This window comes from Pleurodeles waltl, chromosome 3_1 (genome assembly GCF_031143425.1).
Source record: "Pleurodeles waltl isolate 20211129_DDA chromosome 3_1, aPleWal1.hap1.20221129, whole genome shotgun sequence".
Classification (NCBI taxonomy): domain Eukaryota; kingdom Metazoa; phylum Chordata; class Amphibia; order Caudata; family Salamandridae; genus Pleurodeles; species Pleurodeles waltl.
Genome location: NC_090440.1, coordinates 1,313,783,929 through 1,313,808,116, shown reverse-complemented (window position 1 = coordinate 1,313,808,116; position 24,188 = coordinate 1,313,783,929). Strand labels below are relative to the sequence as shown.

At 40.8% G+C, this 24,188-nt stretch overlaps 1 protein-coding gene across 1 annotated transcript in view; it reads left to right on the top strand.

Annotated features, from left to right (window-relative positions):
- PDIA5 (protein disulfide isomerase family A member 5) overlaps positions 1-24,188 on the top strand; it is an 828,396-nt gene that overhangs the window by 266,333 nt on the left and 537,875 nt on the right. The gene's annotated exons all lie outside the window — the stretch shown is intronic.

The window sequence follows — 24,188 nt, the reverse complement described above, 5'->3', positions numbered from 1 at the left end:
GCTGGCCTGTGACTCCGTGGCTGGCCTGACCTGTTGGTTTTGTTGATCACGACGCCGTGATAGCCCCAGGTGGAGCTATCGACTTCAGGAAACTGTAATTTTGAATAAATCTTGCAAAATTAATCTATTTATTACTGTATTGTGGAGTTTTTATCTTAATTGGTCTTATTTTATATAGATAAATATTGGCTATTTTTCTAAAACTGGTGTGGTGTCCTCTTGTAGTGTTTTCATTTATTACTGTGTGTTATGTGCAAATGCTTTACACATTGCTTCTGAGATAAGCCTGACTGCTCATGCCAAGCTACCAAGGGGGTGTGAGCAGGGGCTATCTGAGCTGGTATCTCCCTTATCCTGACTAGAGTGAGGGTCCCTACTTGGACAGGGTGTAAACCGACTGCCAGCTAGAGACCCCATTTCTAACAATGGCTGTGAAAATTAATGCAGTTACTGGGTAGAGAAGCTTGTGGTATTAACAGTGACAAATGCACTGAGTGTATCTTCATGGGGAAAGAAATATTGCACATGAGGCAGAGTTTTGTGCCCTGTGCCTAGATGGTTTGCAGACAGATGCAAACTTGCTTGCTTTAAGTGAACCCCAGGCCAGTGTTGCCAGACTTTTAAAGCCTTCTAAAGCCCAAAGCTGTTGAACTACTAGCCTAAAGTAAGCTCAAAATGAACTTGTCCTTGCCCAAAAAGTAGCCCAAAATGGTAACACTGAAACAACGCAGCCATAGGCTGAAGCAAATATTTTAAAGCATAAATCGAATTTCTATTTTAAGCAAATATGTGGAACTTGCAGTGCCTGAATTATTCACTGCATTACACACTAGAAATGGACATAAACATGGAAACATGGTCACTCACTTCTTATGATGAGCAGCAAATTAGAACAAAAAGTAGGTAAAGTGGAAGAGGGTCATGGGCACCAGGCTGACTACACAGAGTAGGAGGGAGGGAGTAGTAGCAGCACAAAAGACGATGCATTGCAAGCAGGAGAGCTAGTAGCAGCACAACGGCCATAGTGAGCAAGAGGGAGGGGGCAGGGCTATGCACTAAGGACCAGGGAGGGCATAAAATTCTAGAAATTGACTGAAAGAAACACAAAGGTTAAAGTGAAGTTATTGTCCGGAATTGTAAAAATATCAAATTTTACGTTAAAAGAACTTAGAAATTCACTGAAAAAAACACAGGGTAAAAGGATGTTATAGTTAGGTGACAATGTAAATCGTACCAGTTGAAACTAACAAAACCACCTAAATGAACAATTACTTGCGCCCTAACCATGTACTGCTTTCGCCCTTACATGTCAAATTACTCATGTCATGAGTGCGTTAAACATTAGGCAAACCCTCAAGTGTAAGCGCAAGGAGGGCTTTAGCAGACAATAGGTTCATTCTGATAAAAAGTGCATGGAAAGCTTTATCTGATTATTACACTCCTTTACCTCCAGTACCTATTATTACCCTCCTTTACCTCCAGTACCTGTTGTTTGCTGGCTCCCAGTTGCCATCAAAATGATTGCAGTTCACAAAGGTACTGAGCTCCCTCCTCAGCTGTTCTCTCTGCCATCAGTGGCTTAACAACTGGGCAGCATCAACTCCTCTAGTGCCATGGCTCAGAGGCTTCCAGCACCAGCTGAAGGAGCAAAGACTGAAGTAAGTAGGGCACCGGGTGTGTAGGAGGGGAGCAGGGACTAAGGGGTACAAGAAAGTAGAAGTGTAGGGTTCAATGTCTCCAAGAGGGGAGTACTTTGGGAAGCAGGGCATGAGGTCCAGAAGACAAACAGGGATTGGGGAAGTGAGCACAGGCTAAATGCTGCCAAAATAGCACAGGTAGTGAATGACGTGGTGGGCTGTGATATGACCTGGTGTGGTCTGGCACAAGAAGAGGTCAGTGAAAGATTCCAGTGACCTTGGTGAGAGAAAACCTATGAGCTGCCCTCTTTGCACGCTACTGTGATCAGTCTATAACTCCTTTCCTCAGACCAGTGCCTCTCATATGTGGCCGGGCACTACCCAATAACTACAATAACTTTCAATTGGACATATCCATTGGCGTATAAAATATTTTGAACTCCCCAGTTGCACATACAAAAGCTGCATTTTCTTTTCCTTCCTGCGCTTTCCCATTTGATCATCTACTATCACTGCAGAATTCAGATATTAAATTGGTATGTTGTTTGACCACATTTATGACACAGCCTTTAGTTTTGCAGTGTGGAGTCTACAAGACTGGCATGTTGCATGAAAAATAAAAAAAATAAAAGTATGAGAACATTTTAATTTGTGCTTAAATAACCATTGCTTTGTGTGCTCTGCAGATAGCCCAAGGCAAGGATTAGATGAGCATGTAGTTTGAAAACCTTTTTGACACAGACAGACATTTGAGAAAACTCTCTCTCTCTCTCTCTCTCTTGCTCTCTTCAGCCTCAACTTCGTCAATCATTCTCCCATCACAAAAATCCATCCACTCTCTAAACTCATCCACACACTTAGTTGCATGAATTGAAAACTATGAAACCACATGTAGAAAATTACAGTTGCCATTTCAATAGCCATCTCTCCAACGAGGCCAAGGCGTACATGATCATCTTTGCTTAGCACCTTTATGATAGTGACTGGGAGAAATTGACTTTAACTTCAGCTTCAACTCTAGAGCTCTGTTATGCCTGCAGTGAGCGATGTACAAGGCTCCCATGTTGCATGCAAAACGAAGCCACAGAAAAACATTTGGCGAAATATCAACACATATTTATGCAGTTGTTTTAATAGAAGTTGAACTCGAAGTTATATGAAGTGCTTTGCCCGCCGAAGACAGGAACTAAACAGGGTACTCCTAGTAATTATGTCAGCAGCTCTGACCGTTAGGCCAAATTTCCATCATGTTGACAACCCATGCCAATGAAAAGCAACATGTAAAATGTAAAGAAAGGTCAGCAGAACTCCTTTCCACACAGAGTAACAATTTGCAGAAAACAGAGTGCACCTTGTTGCCAGGCACAAACAGTCCCTTCTACTACATGTAAGTCACCCTCAGGATACGCTCAAGAAAGCCCAAAGGGCATGGTGCAGTGTATTTAAGAGGTAGGACATATACTGGTGTGGTTAACGTGTCCTGATAGTGAAATACTGATAAATTCGTTTTTCAGTATTGCAAGACCTATCTCTCCTATAAGTTAACAAGGAGATTGCGTTGAAATAACTTTCCAATGTTTCCATTGGGAGCAGATAGAGATCTGGAGTTTCGGGTCTCTGACTTCAGAATTTAAAAATGTATCTTTTGGTGAAGTTGTTTTTTAAATTGTAAGTTTGAAAATGGCACTTTTAGAAAGTGGCTATTTTCTTGCTTAACCATTCTGTGCCTCTACCCGTCTGTGGAATACACAGCTGGGTCAGGATGACAAGTTGGGCGGTTTGTGAGTTTACTCTAGACAGTCACACAAAGGGAGCTGAGGTGTGCCCTGCATATCCTGATGGGTCTTCCTGAGCTACAGTGCTGGGATGAGCTCACACTTGCACCTGAATAGGGCTGTTCCTGTCCTTAAACAATGCAGTCTCCAATCCCAAGGAGTGTGTCTGGGGCCAGGTCAGGAAAGGTAGGGTCTTCTGCATTACAAAGACTTCCCTTTAAAGTTTGCCTTCTTCAAAGGCAGAAATGGGAATACGTACTGGACCTTTGACCCTACAAAGTTGGAACACTTCTAGACTGAGGACATTCTTCCAGGAGGAAGAGCTGGATGTTGTAGGAGGGACTACCACTCTGCCTGTTGCTTTGTTGTGCTGGCCTGCTGCTTCTGTCCTGGGAATGAAAGGACTGGACTTTGCTTTCTACATCCTGCTCTCCGAGATTCTCCAGTAGATTGAGTTGAGCTTGCCTCCTGTTAAGAAGTCTCAGGGACAATCAAAAACATCATCTGCCAGCACCTGGCTTCCTCTGCTGAGAGACCTGATCTGCCAAGTGATGCCAAATCCAGTCTGGGCTCTTGAAGAAGGTTTTTGGTGCTATAAGGAGAAAATCCACGCATCAACTCACTGCATCATTCCAAACTGACGCATTGCTGTAAGAATTTGCCACATCACCACCTCCTGCACCAGCGTGTGGTCCCCACTTGACGCTGCAACCACTGTTTTCCACAAAGGCCCTGGTTTTCTGTCCCAGTGCGTTAGAAGAAATCACTTCTGCATGAGTTTCGAGCACTGCGTCAGTGGATTCTGTGATGCCCTGCCCTGACTCTCCTGCTTCATCACTGTGAGATCTACACATCGTGACTTGACTTCCGATGCATCACTGACTCATCGTCCCTGGGCTGTATTCTCTTCATCGACACCGCAGCAAGGAGCCAACGCTTCATGCTGCAATCAACACATCACCTCCCTAGTTGAGGTACAGAACAAATGCAACACCTCCCCTGCATAGCAGTAAAGAACTGATGCATCACCTTCCCTGTGACAGTAGGGAAACAACACATCTCTGGCATCAATTCCCTGAGTTCCAAATCATCTTTGATGCATCTCAGGTACTCTGAGAGAGAAAAAGAAAAAAAATACTTTACCCAGTGCCTCTGAGATAAGCCTGACTGTGTGAGCAGGGGTTACTTTAGCTGTGTTGCTCCCTTACCCTGACTAGAGTGATGGTACCTATTTGGACAGGGTGCAAACCATTGCCAACTAAAGACCCTACTTCTAACATTTCTTTACAAAAAATAAAGTTATTGTTTTAATTCTAATCGCTCTGCACTTTTTGTTACATGGATTCTTATGTGGAGTTTATTTCTCACCTAAAATCATTAAGTTTAGACACTTAGGCATCCCAGACAGACCATCTTTTCTTTTATATCTCATAGTATTTGGTCCCTGGTTTCTCATTTATATTAGCACACAATCTTAACGTCTACTTTTTCCTTTAACCTTTTCCATCTCCAGTCAGTATCGATTGCCTTACCGTTCAATGCTTGTTTTTCAAATAGGGGAAATTCAATGCCGTTCATACCGTTGATTTAAACAAAAGTGGTTACTTCAGTGTTAATCTTTTATATATCTTATCACCTTCTTGATGTACAATCTCCTCCACCTAAGTTCTTTCTCTCTTCTAAATACAGGCAAAGGACTCACCATTTGACATTCCTTATTGGTGAATGCCGGCTCTGAGGACACTAGAAGTTAATACACAATTTATTTTCTATCCTACCCTTTCAACACTACGAATGGATCACTTAGATACTATGTTGGATGGATACCAATTTGTTTTAAATCAAAAAACTCATCCTTCTTTTCAAATTAATTATATTTTTCTGCTGCCATTTTCTTACTCCATATATTCATAATACAACATTATTGTTTATTCATGCTGCTTATTGCTTTAAGAACACTGTGAATGATGATCAATCAGCCTTTTCAAATTCGGCAATAAAATTGCTGGAAGGCTTTTAATCTCTTCATACCAATCTTTATGAATTCACACTGCTTTTCAAAAAGCTATTTTGGAAACTAGATTCACACAGTCCTTTAAAAAAAATCATTAAAAACTGCATATGTGATATTTATATTATAACTCATATGAAATCAGTGATATATAGTTTCTGGTATGGTATCTTGTATTCTCACTATTTGTTGTTCTGATATGGCTAAAAACTGATTCTATCCATTTTGTCAATATTCCACTTATAATATTTATCCGTGATATATTCACCATTTGTGTCAAAATTTCGGGATAGCACGCTTGCTCACAAATGCGTGTCAGTCGCATTAACCTATTTAAAAACCTGTTCCATTCTGACCTCTCATTCATATCCGCCTTATGGGTCATAGGTTTTAGCATAAAAATGCTCTCAACTTTCTTTTTTTCTGCAATATCTTACCCCTGAGGTCCTGTTGTAATTATTTCTAAGATAAAAAAATTACAATATCTCTCTTTATGATCCTCACTCATAAAGTGCAGAACAAGAGAGTTTTCCTTTTTAAAAAAAAATTCATGTGACCAAATGATGTTCGTTCAACCTCACTCGCATCTTTTAACCCGTCTCCCCAAAATAATCCTCGTTGTAGAAGGCCCATTAGCAGATATATAATGTTTTTAGAGCAACAGTTGGTCATATTGTGAACTTGATGTTTGACCCCGTGACACTCTACCTTTCCTCCTATGACTTCTGCATCACATAGTCTACAGAAACCCTATCTGAAATTCCCTTCTTTAGTGATGATCCATTCCATACTCATCATTGTCTTTTCTTTCTATCTTATTTTGTACCACCAGCTTCACTCTGCTAGTTTTTATTCTTGCATTACTCCCAAATAGACTCAAGTACTTCTTCCACCCCTCTTGCTGATATCGCCACATTTGCACCAGGGAGCTAACTGGTAGTTTTGCTGCTGGTGTTGAAAGTGCATGTTTCAGTCTGTATGTCAGATTGTTTTAATGAAATAGAAGAGAAAGATATTTGAGAACTCACTTAAAACGTGCCCTCGTTTTTCTTTCTACAGCACTAACCATTATTTCAATGGCAGAATGAACCCCCTCATTTTGTTCCTCTCTAAATTAAGTATTTTAAGTTTTACCAGTTTTATTCAATCAAGATGGCTTCAGGTGTGCCACAGTTGTGTCATACATAAGACTGTTAGCGCTCTAGTTGTTCTTTAGAACACTCTGGGAGGGTCCAGTAGAACACAAGGGAATCAACTGACAGGCTGCTCCTGTTGGAAGCTCATGTTTTACTGAGAATGTCAAACTTAATTCTCATATGGCTGAGAAAGATAGCATGAATATATAGAAAATATGCACATTTTAGCTTCTGGAGCAACTTCTATAACCTCTATGGGGAAATCATGTGAACATGATTCATGAAATTCCAGCAGGTTAAAATCACTTTAGAATACACCACAACTCCTGAAATTAGTAGGGTATCATCAACAGATGATTTATATTGCAGCTACAATTTGCCATCACCCTTTGGATATTCTTCTTTTTGTAACCCTCAAAACATGCCATTCACTACAATGAATTTCATTGGAGTGCTGTCATGTATATTGGCCCCAGGATGGCGGCCAGCACTTCCTGGGTGAAGCGCTATCAGCTGATCAGATCTCCCAAGGACTTCTGAGATTAGGCTCTGCACAGATATACATTTTTTCCTTTAATAACTTAAAATACTGAATGGATTTATACCAAATAACTAAAAGTTTTTTAGAGAAAGTGCTGCCTTTCTGCAACATTTTGTGCAATTCTGTCCAGCGGTTTGGGCTGTTGCCATGTTCAAAATCCCTATGAGAATTAACATGGAAAACACACTTTTATTGACTCCCTTTCCCAGCCCTTTTTGACCACCCCAAAACTTTCCATGCAGAACAAGAGCCAAGAAGATGCTTTTTGGGAAAAATTCATGAAGATTTCTAAAATGGTGGCAAAGATGTAGCCAAGTCAAAAAACGCTCTCCCTACGCATACTAGGTCCTGTCTATAACTACCTACTGGCAAGAGCCAGTAGGTTAAAAAAAAAAAAAAAGAATTTTATATATATATATATAATAAATTCCATGAAGAAGTGTCTTCTATCTCTTCCAGCCAACATCAGGGGAAAAGCTATTGTCCAAGCAGAAGCAAAAGTCTTTCAACAGGAACTGTGTAACATCTAGAGGCCTGTGGTAGTGTTCAAGGAGGTATGCAGCAAATTTGGGAAGCCTTACATGAACCAGTTATCCTCCCATAAGAACTCTCAAGTAGAGAGATTTTGTGTTCCCCAATAGATCATAAAAAGTATGAATCAAATGTTTTTCTGTTGTCCAAATAGTTAACTCATATCAGCTTTGATTACTGACCTTTCTCTCTGCCTCCGCTCCATAATCAGAGATGTTCAACACCACTACATTACCCACTCAGATGGTTTAACACCTATAATGGGATCTTGCATCAAATGTTGCAATGCAGCTTTCTGTTGTTTTGTCAGATTATCCTATGTAGGAGTGTTAGTGTTTCAAAGATTACCAAGTACTTGTGTCATGGCACTGTATAATGCTTCAAGGTTATCATGTGTTGTATTAGGATTGAATCTAGACTTTGGTTTTAAGCCACTAGCTAGTGCAGAATCTCTTATAAAGTCCAGATCTCTTATACCCCACTAGCATTCTCAAAGGTGGAGCTATCATAATTCATTTCCAAATAATTTGCTGCAAGAACAGTCTATGCCCTGTAAACTAAAGTTAGTTAGTATAGAGTCACTTTTGACTTTTGTTTTCATATGATAAGAGTCTTTTGACATTTTGGAAGTTTCATGGGTTTCAGTTTCCTCACAAACAGAAATAAATCAACCCTTGTGTTGGTGTAGTTCATGTCTGTTGCTGGACAAAAATGTAAACCCAATTTCAAAACAGATTCTTCTTCTGCCGATGATTTGTGTTGATAAATTAATCACAGATTTATCTTCTTCCTTGGGGATATCCATTGTCTCAGCCCCATTGACGTTGGAGTGATCTGCCTCTTTTGTTTATTCCTACCTCCTGTACAGGTAATTCTGTAGATTTCATTGCGCCCCTTCCTCTTCCTTTTCCTCAGCCAGTTCTCCTTCCTTTGCACTTGTTTTAGGATGTATGATCTTGTTTCTGTTTGAGAAGTCTGAATTCCTACTAGAAGCGTAATGTGTGAATCCTTAAAGGGGTTGACCCTGGTTGATCCTATACTTCTGATCTTGCATCTGAAATAGACCCAGTTGACTGTAATTCCTGTTTTCTGTGTTGTTTTCTGTGTTCTGTTACTCTTAAATCCCTTTGAACGGAGTCAAAATGTTTTTCAAATGTCAGCACTCTGTCCTAAGCATAATCCTTTTTATCTCGCAGAAATGTGCCTTTTTTGGTTTCAATGCTTTCTTTGTAGATGGTTAAACTGCATTCAAAAGGCTTCAAAAATTAAATGACACTACTTTTTGTTTTGTGTTTTTCTATTTCTTCATTTACTTTCAATTGTTACTTTCTAGCTGTCACTAGATCACTCTTGGCATATTTCACTAAGAGTTCCATCACTCCTTTGCACATTTTGGCCAGAAACTGAGCCCATTCTTTTGGTAATTCAGGGTTGGGATTTTCATAAGTCAGGATAATAAAGATCCATAAGCTCTTAGGAACTGTGCACACTTCTACATAATTGGACTAGGAGGTAATTTCCCACCATTTATAAATTGTGCGCTTTTTAGGATTGAGTGCAAAGCTCTTTATCCCTGGTGCAATCTCTCTGGGCTTTTAACCACGCCCATCAGTTTAGTTGGTTCGTGGACTTGCCTTTTAAAATTCACCTCATTTCATCAGTGAAAGGCATGCATACGTCATTCCTTTTCCAGTGTTTAGTCCTCCTTGAGCACACCAGCCAATTACTGAAAACATACGAGGCTCCATGTTTTCCGTATGGTTTCTGGACTACTTTTTCCCTTTATTTCGCGGGCAGCGCAATCTCGCTGGGCTGTAGTCGAGCGCTTTCCATGACATCGACCGTGTTACATGGATAATTACACTTTTGCCGGTTACATGGCTAATTGCACTTTTGCTGGTTACATGGATAATTTCACTTTTGCCGATACCTTTCACTGCAAGCAAATTTCTCTTTCCTTTTGTGTGTCTCCGTCACGTTTCATGGTGGCCATTGGCTTGCTTATGTGAAACTGTTTTATTTTTCAGTTTATGTGGCAAGAAAAGTCCGGTTAGGAGTTTAAAACGTGAATAGCTCTAATTCGAGCAAACGCGAGACCCGTTGCATTGCAAATTCTTGTTTAATTTTTCCAGTAATTGTAAACTTTGTTTTAATAATAGTTCAATTGGAGATTTGTATATTGATTCTGCAGTAATGTCACCAGGGTTCAAGTACTCATTGAACAGTGAAGACGCAGCAGCCTGTTGTAATGATTCCCAGTCATTCATATCGAAGACTGGGGTGCGCCCCTGACAGATAATCTCTGTTCATATCTGTTTGTCTCTGCTAGCTTTCTCAATAATAAACGATTATAGCTCCAAGCACTATTTCCCCAATTTTGAATAAAAAAATCACCATTTTTGAGGGGGGGGAGTAGCCTGACTGGTATGGCGCGGCTGCCTAGCTGTGGAGCTCCTCCGGGCCGCATGTCTGTGAGAAAATACTTTCTGACTATTGATCCCCCCCCTGGCTGGTTGAAGGGTCTCCCTAGGTGAGCCAGACCTCTCTGCTTGGATCGGTGGGGTTTAAGGCGTCTCAGATTGATGGTGACAGGGACTGTGAGGAGACTTCACCGCTGCGACCCAGGTATTCAAAATGGTGCAGTTGCTTCTGAGAGGGAACGGAGCCTGAGTCTAGGGTGCCGCGAGTGGAGGAGGCAGGTGAATCAGCCACTTTTGCACCCTGAACTGGAAACTGTGCTGATAGCTGTCACTGGAGCATGGTGAAGGTAGTGCATGGTTGCGTACACTTAGACTGTGGACCCCCGAATGATGAGTGACTCACAGTCAACTGGGAGATGAAGTTTTGCCTGCTGCTGTACTGTTTCTCTTGTGGGCTCAATTTGGAGAGCTGAACTACTCGGGGGTGGGGGCCTTGGAAATTGGCTAGATGCCCCAAGGGATGACTCAGTAGGTGGACCAGCTTGGTGGTCCTTTAAACTACGGTCCGATCGATCTCTGGAGACCAGGAAAGGAGGAGCAGCAGTGCAGAAGGAGCACGACAGAGGCCCACTACAGGCTTTACTGGAATACGAGGTAGGCCAGAGGGCAGTGGATACTATGCGGATCACAGGCTGGGCAACACCTGGATGGGCTGTTTATTTGCCCGGGAAGGGGGTCCAAGATAGGCTTGAGGATGATTTATAATTTGACTCTTGTGGGGCATTCAGGCTGCGCTGGTGTGGATAGGCCCTGGATGGGCTAAGACACTTAGAACTGGGGAATATTCCCTAAATTTATCTGATTGGGGCTATTAGGGAGCCCATTCATGGAAGCTGGACAGTGGTGCCTCGGTGCCAAGCCGGAGTGGTCACTTTATTTTAAACCATGTTGATGTATACGGTAACAGCCAACCCTAGGAAAGTAGATGAGTAAAATATTTGACTGTGTACCTGCGAGGCCCCGGCTTTCAAATGTATACGGCCCCTGATGAGGCATACTCTTTGTTAAACAGCAGGTGGGCCACTCAACGTTATTCCGGCACATATATATTTTTAAAAGGGCATTGGATTTATACAGCTGGACTTCCATGTAGCAGGATCTGGTACTTTGGGATAAGGTCCTTGTGTCTGGGGAGTTGTGGCATGCATCACAATCTCGTGATCAAGGGAGCTTGGACTCACAAAACACGTTGGGTGATTTTGTGTATGTGCCAAATTAAAGGGATTTGTAAGACGATACCGTGTGACAGGTGTTTTTCCGAAAGAAGGATATAGAAGGACTAATATATACATATCTATCTATCTATCTATCTTTATATATATATATATCTATCTATCTATCTATATATATATATATATATATATAGATAGATAGATAGATATATATATATGTATATGTATATAGATCTATTTTTTAAGGCAGGCACCTGCATTTTTGGTCCCGGGCTCGGCAGCCATATAGGGAAATCTACCAAACCCAGACATGTCTGGAAACTAGACACCCGGGGGAGTCCACAGAGGTGTGACTTGTGTGGATTCCCCAAAGTCTTCTTACACAGAATACCTTGCAAAGGTGAAATGTTGAATAAAGTTCTATTTTTTTCTTGCATTTCTGTCACACAAACTACAGGAATATGCTGGAATCCACAAAATTCCTACCACCCAGTGTTTCCCCACCTGTCCTGATAAAATTGCTACCCCACTTGAGTGCCTGTACCTAGTGCCTGCGTCAGGAATGGATCACCCCAGGGTCAACAGTTGCCCTCATGTAAGGACTAACATTGACCGTTGTGTGATCCATTCCTGACACGGGCACCACACCTACCCACACAAGTGAGGTACCAATTTTATCCGGAGACTTTGGAGAATGCTGTGTGGAAGGAAATGTGTGACTTCTCTCAGATTCCATAACTTTCCATCACCGACATGTGAGGAGAAAGAGTTTTTTTTGCCAAATTTTGAGGTTTGGGTAACAGAACCTGGTGAAAGCACCACAAGTTATCCCATCCTGGGTTCCCCTAGGTGTTTAGTTTTCAAAAATGCACATGTTTGGTAGGTTGTCATAGGCAGTGGCTGAGCCAGAGACCAAAATCCACAGCTAGGCACTTACCAAAAAACACGTCAGTTTTCAATGTTAAATATTTGATGCGTCCATGTTGTGTTTTGGGGTGGTGTCCAGTCACTGGCACTAGGCCTACCAACACAAGTGAGGTACCATTGTTATCTGGAGGCCTGTGGGAATGCTGGGTGGAAGGAGGTTTGTGGCTCCTCTCAGATTCCAGAACTTTGCAGCACCGAAATCTGACGGAAAAGTGTTTTTTTGCCACATTGTGAGGTTTGCAAAGGATTCTGGGTAACAGAACCTGGTGAGAGCCCCACAAGTCACCCCATCCTTTATTCCTCTAGGTGTCTGTTTTTCAAAAATGCACAGGTTTGGTAGGTTTCCCTAGATGCCGGCTGAGCTCGAGGCCAAAATCCACCGATAGGCACTTTCCGAAAAACACATCAGATTTCAATGTAAAAATGTGATGTGTCCATGTTGCATTTCCTGTCGCGGGCACTAGGCCTACCCACACAAGTGAAGTACCATTTTTATCAGGAGACTTGAGGGAACACAGAATAGAAGAACAAGTGTTATTGCCCCTTGTCTTTCTCTACATGTTTTCCTTCAAAATGTAAGAGAGTGTGTAAAAAAGAAGTCTATTTGAGAAATGCCCTGTAATTCACATGCTAGTATGCGGACCCCCAAATTCAGAGATGTGCAAATAACCACTGCTTTTCAACACCTTATTTTGTGCCCATTTTGGAAATTCAAAGGTTTCCTTGATACCTATTTTTGACTCCTTATATTTCACCAAATGAATTGCTGTATACCCAGTATACAATGAAAACCCATTGCAAGGTGCAGCTGATTTATTGGCTCTGGTTACCTAGGGCTTTTGATGAACCTACAAGCCATATATATCCCCACAACCAGAAGAATCCAGCAGACATAAAGGTATATTAGTTTCAAAAATCTGCCATAAGTGGAAAAAATTATAGAAGAAAACGTAGACAGAAATGGCTCTTTTTTCACCTAAATTTCAATATTTTCTTTTATTTTAGCTGTTACTTTCTTTTGGAAAACCTTGAAGGATTTACACAAAGGACCCCTTGCTGAATTCAGAATGTTGTCTACTTTTCAGAAATGTTTAGCTGTCTGAGATCCAACATTGGTTTCACACCCATTTCTGTCACTAACTGGAAGGAGGTTGAAAGCCCCAAAAATAGTAATAATGGGGTATGTCCCAGTAAAATGCATAAAACTTGCATTAAAAAATGTGGTTTTCTGATTCAAGTCTATCTGTTCCTGAAAGCAGGGAATATGGTGATTTTAGCACCGCAAAGACTTTGTTGATGCCATTTTCAGGGAAAAAGACACAGGCTTTCTTCTGGTGCCCTTTGTTTCCATTTCTCGGGAAAAAACAAAATTCTAGCTGTATTTTAGCTAATTTCTTGGTCTCCTCCAGGGGAACCCACAAACTCTAGATACCTTTAGAATCCCTAAGATGTTGGGGAAAAAAAGATGCAAATTTGACGTGGATAGCTTATGTGGACACAATGTTATGAAGGCCTAAGCTTGAGCTACCCTGAATAGCTAAAAAAAAAAAAAAAGGGGGTCAGCACGGGGTTGGGAAAGGCCCCGCAGCAAAGGGGTTAATCTCTTAAGGGAGGATCACATGAAACTGGTGGACAGATCGGCACAATTTTGATTTTGTTTTGGGTATGCGGTATAGGTTTTGGGTTAGGTTGCTAAGCATATGGTAAGAGAACTGTCATGGAGTGTGAATGGGCTGGGTCACAAAATCAAATGAGGTCTGGTACATAAAGCTCTTTCGCGGTATGTGTCAGATCTGGTGTTCCTCCAGGAAGCACATATGTGCGACACAGACACCCCAGTACTGAATGGGGGATATATAAAGTGCTGGGTCAAACAACTTATACCAGGGGATCTTGGGGAGTGGCTGCACTTGCCCTAAAGTCCTCTCCATTTGAAATAATTAGATGATGGTGACACATTAGGTCGCCAAATAGTGGTTTTAGGTCACTTAATGGGGGAGTTGATGGTGCTTATTAATGTGTATGCTCCTCCAGGACTCCAAGGAGATACGCTGCAAGCATTAAGTAAGTTTGTGATAGTCCTTCTCCAGACCCTGACGATAGTGGGAGACTTAAATATGTTGATGGATTCATTTATGGGCAGGGGGTACACGAAACACCATGAGAGCAGACTTGGGAGAATCACCCGGGCATTGGGATTGGTCGATGTGTGTTACTCTACAGTATACCGCCACTAGAGAGGTCCTAGTCTTATTATTCAGGGACTCATAATACACATTCCCCTATAGATTATCTATTTATCCCGGCTCTGACAAGTTATAGATGCACAACTTAAAACACAGGGCATTTCAGAACATTCTCCCCTGGAGATTATACTAAACACTAATAATGTTAGACGGACTGACGCCTGGTGAATGGCAACGTGGTGCCTAACATCACCGGGGGAAATGGAGAGGATGGCCAGTGTAACAGATAATTACTTTAAAGAAAACAGTGGGACAGTTATGGATGCAACAGTATTGTCGAGGTGTATAAAGTGATGTTAAGAATGGAAATAATAGCGGGGGAGGTAGCAGATAAGAGAGAAGGACTGCAAAGTTATGGAAAGGGGAGATAAGCTGATTCGAGGAGAGCCAGGCCCATTCACAAGTGAATTACATAACAACAATTTGGAACATAGAAGGGCAGAGTATAAAGCAGTAGTGACAAACTAATTTAAATTATTTTATCAAGTTTAAGAGCAGTGGATATATGAAGGGGGAGAAAAAGCGGGGAAATTACTTGCATGGTTAGTGGCTGAGGGAAAATTGGATCACCCATGGTGTGCCCCCGAGGTCACAAGTGCAAATCAATGAGCGTACAGCAGAGACAGTAGCTGATTACTTGCAGAAATTTTATAGGCGCACTCCCAAATATACTGATTCACAGTTATAGGATTTTCTAAAGGATTGCTCTCGTAGGACATTGAACAGGTCCCAAGCTTTAGATCTTCAGGCAGACTTCACTGAAGAAGAGATACTGTCAGCGCTTGGTCAATTACAAATGAGGAAAACGCCAGGTCCCATTAGACTAAAGGGGGAAATCTTTCAGCATATTGCTGCAAAGATTGTACTCCGTTACATAAGATGTACATTGAGGCCTATGAAAAAAAGGAAATAGCCAGGAGATTTAATAATTGCGATGATGGTTCCTCTTTTGAAACCAGGGAAGCCTGCGGATCAATGGGACTCGTATAGACCTGTCTCACTGCTTAATATGGAGACAAAAGTACTGGCAAAGGTGATGTCTAATAGACTTAGGGATGTAATACTGGATATGGTACATCCAGATCAAAACTGCTTTATGTCACACCGATCTACACATTTTAATCTTAGCAGATTATATAACAGCATGGCAGCAGTGGCAGATTTACAGGTGCTGTTGGCTGTGGTCTTCTTAATTTTCCACGTGGGAGGCGAGCCTGCCACTTCGGCTGCCATTACAAATTGAAAGACACACTTTAAATACCTATGACTTTGGATAGCTACATCTGAGACTATGCACTACGCTAATATTGCACCCTTGTAGAACCTGGGGAGGGATGTTAAGCACTGAGAAGGTTTGCTCCTTTCCCTGCTGGGAAAGGCAGCACTATTCAAAATGGTGGCACTCCCTAGATTTATTTATGTCTTACAAAATACTCCCAATAGATCATCTACCTGCTTCTTTTCTGAAGTTGATGCTCTTCTACGAACTGTTTTATGGCAGGGCGGTGCTGTTCCTTTACTGAAATGAATATCACATTTGAGTGCATAAGGAAAAGAGAAAATAAAGAGATGAAGGAAAACACGCTTCTTAGTGGCATTTAGTTGCAAATACCAGTGTTGTTCATACAAAGATAGGATGTAATTCTTTGCTCATGTCCATTCATCCTTACTCGTATTTTCACGAAATGTTTGCGATACTATCTTTCAAAAAGCTTTCGATTTTTGGAAATAGATAATGCAGGTAGAACTCCTCAAACGTACATAATTTTAGTTGCCAATACAGTTTTCACAATATTAATGCCATATCTTGACTTAGTGGTATTTGTTTGTCCTTACTCAAATTCCTCACAGTTTGTGCACAATGCGGTATAGTGGAAAGCCACCGGTACAGCAGATTAGTTCCAGTGGTGCGTCTGCCTTGAGAAACCAAATTTGTCAACAGCTTCATGTGCCGGTTCAAAGCTGCTGGAGTTAATCCCATCATGTGAGTCCTCCAACTCGCATCAGCTGCGACGCTCTACTGCTTGTCATCCAATTCTGTGTATCAAAGTCTCACTGCCTCGATATTCCTTTCCTGAAGTGGCTGTTTCCATGTTTCAAACACATCCTTCCAAAATTACCACGGTCACTTGTCGATCGGCCTGGTTTTGCCCAGTGCTTGCAATAGTCCACGGCCTCCATCAGTTGCGAATATTAGGTTCCTTTACCACGTTGATATTGAGGCAAAACAAAAAAGCCATGATGGAACTGATTGAGCCACATGCAAACATTTGATTCATAATTTTCATGATCTATTGCGGGATTGGCATTCAGAAGGCTTAGTGGATATAGACGAATATAGGTTCCTAAAAATTGACAATCCAACAATACCTTGCCTGTATCTACTTCCAAAGGTGCACAAAAATTTTACCAGCCCCCTTAGGAGACCTACTGTATTGAGCAGTGGTGGCCTACTTGAAAACACAGCTATTTTCCTAGATCACATTTTGTCTCCTTATGTAATGGATGTAAGATCATTCCTTGAGTGGGATCCATGACATTATGTGGAGGGAATGTATTTGATGATCACGCTAGAGGTACGCTCATTGTAGACATGCATTGAGAAGAAAATGGGAGTTGATGCTTGAGTGTACCATTTTCGTGATAGACCTGTCTCTCTGTATGATAAGGATAAGTTTAAAAAAGGATGTTCTTTTTTTTAAGAACTAAATATCTTCTTATTTGAGGATGCCCTGTATCACCAACACTCTAGTACTGCGATGGACACCTGCTTCACCCCCAGCTTTGGAAATCTTTTTCTTGGCTGGTGGGAGGAGCAGGTGGTCCGGACAGATGTTATTGAGCAATATATCACACATGTCCTTGTATGGATTAGGCACATCAGTGAGCTTTTTTGATTTGAGATGGTGACACCAAGCTTGTCCTAGAATTCATTAACACTTTGGAGAGGAATGAGCTTAATCTCACATTTACGTGAAAGAGGAGTAAGAATTACAGCAAATACTTACCTATAGCCATTTGTGTAGATGAAACTGTTCTAAAAACTCACTGCACAGAAAAGATACAGGTAGCAACATAGATAGGAGACCTTATAAAATCACGGACATAATGAAGAAGCATTGGGGCTTATTGACAGCTGACCCCATTAAATGCAATGAAATAGGGGCCATGCCTTCCTTTACTAGCAGGAAACTAAGATCTATTAGGGATGTGTTGGTACATTGCCATCTGAATTCCAACAAAACAGCAACATGGTTCAGTGAACAGAAAGGTTTTTCCACTACAGCTGGTGTAAACGCTGCATGATCTGCAACTAATACACACTCCCCACTGGCAGTGCAAAGTCTATTTCAAGATTGATCACATGTACATCAAACTTCACAGTCTATACCTTAGATTGTCTGTGCAAATTGATGCAGATCAGAAGCATGAAGTTACCTCTTAAGAAGAGGATTTTGAAGCACCAACGTGCTATCAAAAATGCTGATCAAACTTACTGGCGGCACAACATTTTGGTCAGACACACAAGTGGCAGCTTTCTTTCTTTGGTATTGACTGGGTAGTGAAACATGATAGAGGTGGTGATAAAGAAAGATACTTGAGAGAGAATCCGAATATACTATTGAGCTTAACACCACAGCCCTCATTACGAGTGTGTGGTGGTTGGACCGCCGACAAAGTGGCGGTCCGACCTTGACATTACGACTGTGGCGAAAGGTCCCTTGGCCTAACAGTGCCGGCAGTCTTAATCCGCCAGGGCAGCGCTGCCCTGGGGATTGCTACCCCCGTGTCCGCCAGCTTTTGCATGTCTGTTCCACTGCCAAGCGGAGGCTGGTGAAGATGGGGTGCTGGGGGCCCCGTGGTGGACCCTGCACTGCCCATGCATTTGACATAGGCAGTGCAGGGACCCTCATGGACAGCCCGTCGTGCTTTTCACTGCCACAATGTTGTGGTGAGTTTCCCACTGGGCCATTAGGAAACTTGTAATAGGGCCAGCGGGCGGAAAACCGGAGTGGCGGTTTTCTGGCCCAAAGCGTTTGGCAGGCAGCCTCTGCAGCCTGCCAAACTCCTAATGAGGCCCCAAGTGTCCCAATGATCTCAGTAGTGATGATGAGTTAGCCATTAATATTGGACTTTAAGCTACTTGTGTTTTAGCACAATGTCCTGTTTGGCCATCTACACTATATGAATGCTTGAAAGATGGGCAAATCTTGTGAGGTATTCTTTGTGCATCATGTTGGGTTTTTTGAGGTCATTCTCATTTTTATGTTATTGGTTATTTCTTCTTTGTTATTATGTATATTTATCCTTGCTTTTCATGTACGAACACAGACAAATTAAGTTCACCAATGACAGTTATTTTTTGATTGCCATTTTCTTACATATGGTTACAAGGCAATACATTTGTGTATGTATATAATAAAATCTCAGGGCACTTAACCTTCATTACACTACTTAATTTAACCTATTTCTTTTATAGATCGTTTAGCTCTTGCCCATGGTAAGCCCTATGTGAAAATGAATTTATTGTTTAGTTTGGTATTTTTATGGTTCTCACTTATGTTTTCACACTTCTGCACTTTAATCCCATTTCTTACTTACACATTTGGGAACTTAATTTGAAAAAGTGCTCTAATTATTTCCACAAGATTGAAGCTATTGCTGCTGCATCCCGTTATGGGTCGGTTTGAATATTAGCTTAGGACGATGCAGTACATTAATTTAATGCTGATAAATATAATAATAATATTTGCAAATGTATTGAAATTATGGTGAAAATTATTCCATAAATGCTTTAATTGTCAGGGGTGTGGAATTCCTATAGCCCGACATCCAGGACATATTGTTTGGGGACAAAGACAACAAGTTTTCATGATTATTTTGTCCTTGGGACAAGTAACCCTAAACCACTTGACTGCCTGTTTGCAGGGAAAAACACAATCTGCTGTTGAGGTAATATGTCTGTCCATATGTTAATACTGTTTGAACTTGTATTTATGGTTCATTAATGGAAAGCCTTTATTATTAGGGTGAGTGCTCTAAACGGAAGGTCACACTGTACTACTGACAGTGTTTCCAGGGCAAAAATGCGTTCACACACATTTGAAAGGTTTAACAATGAGGTTATATATAATGCTTCTAGAGTGCTCTCTGATTAGATGAAAATGTTTGCTTAAGTTTGTAAGCAAGATCGGTGAGACTTTGTTTTCAAAATAAAATGTTCAGAAACAATTCAACTAGGAAAAAAGTTTTGCTAAATTACTTTTAAATTTTAGGTACTATTTCTTTGAAGCATCATTTAGTAAAATGTTTTGATTCATGCTAATATTTTCCAAAACAACTTATAAAGGAATACTAGTGTAACCATTTTCAACAAGATGATGAAAAACATGAAACTAAACAGGCACTGGCAGAAAACAACCGATCCAGCATTGGTGGTCAGTCCTTTGGTTTTGTCAATGTGTGTCTTGTTTTGACATGCTTTTATAACACTTAATTGTTGTGGGAGCTGCCAGGCCCTCACCATTGTAGCAAACGTTGACAAAAAGCACAAAAAAAAGAAACACATTGCCACAGTTGTTCCTGGCACCGACAAAACTATTTTGTGTGGCAGTATGCTTCTTGTGGAAGAGCATAATGCTGTCACTCACAGTAAAGCCAGCCGATAGATGGATAGAGAAAGAAATAGAAATTTAATTAACAACGTGTCTTGGCTAACGTCCAACCTAATTAGTGGCCCAATTCGTAAAGAAAGTCACAAAAGTACACCAAGGGTGTATATCTTTGCATTTGTAGCTTTCATTAATTCACAAGAATGTACAGAAGTAGACTAATAAATCATACTCCTAGAATATATTTGTGAACTGTATTTTACCACAAGTAAATATGCAAGTGTAGATTTGCTCATGCAAAAATCTATTGTATGTTTACAAGTTCACCTTCCTTTCACTCACTTTTTTGTCAACCCTGGAAGAATGTCTACTTCTGCCCTTGTCAGTAGTAAATTTCCAACATTTCTCAGTAGGGGAAAAGATTAGAACAGAGCTGGTGAAAATCCTTAAAGCATGCAAGTTAGTAGGTTTGCACAGACTCAAAAGCATTCCATCCCTGGAATTTATTGCTTAGTGTTTCCTCCAGCCCCAGTATGTAGATGTGCGGAAAGGTGGCAAAATAAGGAAATTGCTAAAGTAGTGCTTGAAATTGCTAGTATTCATGCTCTACTATAGTATTCACCCTGGCATAGTCAGAGAGGCTATTACCAGAGCTCTTACATAATGAGATTGCTGCCATAATTTATTGCTGCACTACATGACACCAAAAGGACAAGTATATTTTATTTTTTACAGGACAGGGAGATTTATGAAGCAACTTGTCCCATAGACAAGTGGATATTTTGTTATATTCCACATCCCAATTGTTCTTGAAATTGCTGAAACAATGAAATATGTGTTTAGTGAAATTGATTAAGCCTTTAGTTATAAAGGAAATTTGTTAAAGTCTTTCGTCACTGTCTGTTAACCGGAGTGCTTTTCTCTGAATTTGAGAAAGTCTTCTGTGAAACTGAAACAAGTCATTTTGATGCACAAATAAATTGGTGGATGGAAATGGTGTGCTGCTGTTTTGCCCGAAATAACGAGACAAGGGAAACTATTATTGGTAATTGACGTAGGCCGCGGACCGTCGCAGGCACTGGCATTGCCAGGCTGTTCAACACTGGCCATTTTGAAAAGATATCTATTTATATATATATATATATATATATATATATTATAAAAGTTTGGGCAATGCCCCAAATTCCTTCCGTTTTTATACTAAAAAAAAAAAACTTTTAATTTTGAGTTATTTTTTCAATAAATATTTTACATTTACCCCTTAGTACAGTGGTCTTCAAACTTTTTAATGCCGCGCCCCCCCCAGTTGAAAAATAAAACTCTTTGGGACCCTCCTCAGAATTTTTACAATTATTTTAGAAAGATGGCAATGTTTAAATATGTCTAAACCTATTTAAACATTGCATTGCAGTGAAGTACTGTTACCTTTTTAAACCTGCAATAACATGCTTCTGCTTAAAAAAAAGGCATGTAATGTGTATAATATTTCTTTTGGCCAGCGTTTGGCGCCCCCCGGGATCACTTGAGGCCCCCCTAGGGCCCCCCCCACCAGTTTGAAGACCTCTGCCTTAGTACCACTTATGCTTATCCATCCCTAAATCTTGAAACAAGTTACTACTTTGTAACCTTACTCATCCCTTACCCATCACTGAACCCTTAAAATAAATCCTTATTACCTGGTGCCTTTGCCCATTATAAATCCTAAAGCAACAGTTAATACCCTGTAGCTTTACCCATCCCTACAAAGCCTAAAAACGCTTTATTAAAACGCTTGTATATCTCTGAGTGCATACATTTAAAATCTGTGGTAATTGACGAACACTAGGGCTCTCTACAGATCAATTTGTATTGTGAAGAGGATTTGTAGTTGTGCTCCATAATCCTAAAATTCTTTTTTACCCCATAGGACCTTTCCTTTAAGTCGTAGATAAGACAGTCTGTTATGTCAGGTTCTTAAAACCAATGATGGAGCACATCTCCTGGGAGAAGGAAAGTGGTTTTCCTAGTAGCATATAGGGGCTTGAATTTTGTAGGTCATTTTGGTTAAAAATTATGAAGGTGGAGTAACTTTGTGTCATGTGCCACTGCGTGTGTGGACCTTGGGTTATTTTCTTTAATTTACATATATTGCTGCCATAAATAGTGGCTGTTTCTTCACAAACGAAGTTTTAATATTGTGACACAATGATCTCAGCTGGGAGCACAGATTAGTAGTTTGATTAAGCCTGTCAAGCCAGCCCTTAAAGAACTATTGCATTATTTCATAGTTATTGCCTGTATCTTCTTGATGTTTCATAGTGCCTGTCCATGGCAGTGTGTTTGAATAACCATCAGATAGATTCTAGGAAACAATATCCAATGGCACTCAATCTGTGAACCAAACGAACCCTATTTGCTGGACACCTGACTCTGAAACTTGCTTACAGGTGGTTTTATGAGTGTTTAAAAAAAGTCAGTGTTTTACTCCCTGTGATGAGTGAATCATGTGATCTGCACCATGTATGCTTGTCACAGTCTTTTTTGAAACATCAGTCTGGGATACCTGCTGGACTTTCATGGTAACAACTTTACTTCTACCCATAAATCTCACTCACTATTATTAAGCATTTCCACATGGACCATAAGTGTCTGGCAAAAACATCAGCCTCTGTCTCATCTAGCCTAATAGGAAAGTGAAGTTCAGCTTAAAGATGTCCTATGGTTCTATAGACCTCCCTGTATGGGCATTATTGCGCAGCTACTTTTATTGGCTAGACATTTTTTAGGACAGTCTGTAAAAGCTGAGCCTTTGAAGCATAATTGAGTGACTCTGTCTATATAAAGGACACCATCAATAAACTTACATTTCTTGGGGTTATATTAAGCCTTCATTATCTGTACACATTGGCGAGTCTGCATATTTACTGGTCAACTAAACAGCTGACATTGTTCACCTTCTAATTCCTTTGTGATGCTACTTGTATTCTCCTGTATATTATTGTTGGTTTGTGGACAGGAAAAAAAGACTGCCAAAGCTATACTGGGAGTCAGTCACTAAAGAGATACATTAAGGCTACAAGAAAAGGGCTTACTATAGTAGACGCTTTGTAGTTTACAGCTGAATGGAAAGGAAATGTGGTAATGTGAAAGAGGTAAGTTGGGGGAGGGGTGGCGTGACTTGCAAAAAATGCTTAAGAAATACCAGAGACTTACAGTATAAAATAATGGTCACATATACCTAATCTCTGGTGACACTTGCCAAATTGCAAAGAGACCAGAATCATGCCGCTCATCTCATATAGCTTAAGGAGTAAAAACCAAATTGTACCTACCCTCAGGAACGTTCTTTAAAGATAATTGAATGCAAGGCAATGTCCATCGTCCAAGTCAATCCAGTCCCTCCCCAGGTATCTAACTAAACACTTTTGGTCGTCCAAACTTCAATGCAAGATCTGCCTTCCTTAACCTACTGGCTAACCACTCCAGATGCATTGATGTACTCTATGGGATATGCCCCCTCGCTTTTCAGTTGCCTTCCTTCTTGCAGCCCCTGTCTCCTTTACACAGCCGTTGTTCTCCTCATCTCAAACAGGAAGCCAGTTCTAAATGTGCTCCTAAAAAGTAGCCATTTCTCGAAGCCTCAGGTTTGGGAGTATTTGTTGTGGGAGGAGGTGACATCATGTTTTGCTTGACCAGGCTGGCCCATTGCCTTTCAGCACATAAAATGAGCCTGCTGGCTTTGCAAGCAAAGCCAGACTGACTCTGTGCACAGTAACCTTGGATGTAGCAGCCTTTTGTTGTTCATCAGTGGCCAAGCCAGAACAAGCAAGGAGCCCAGTTTACCCACATTAAGGGAAAAAACATCTCACCTAGTGGTCCAGCCATAAACCAGTCAGTCACCTATGAATTCTCTGCCTTTTCACTAAAATTTGCAACTTCCTCGGGCCTCGCAGCACCTACGTTTTCTGGGGTGGACTATTGTCTATTATCACTTTGCAAGACACTTTGTACGCACAGAGATATCTTTGTTGGGTATTGTGTGCAAAGTATTCTTTTAAAGATCTATTTAGGCTGGGTGGATAATTTGCTAATTGGATATGATTATTATGACCTACTATATTTGAGTTCCAATATCTTTAAC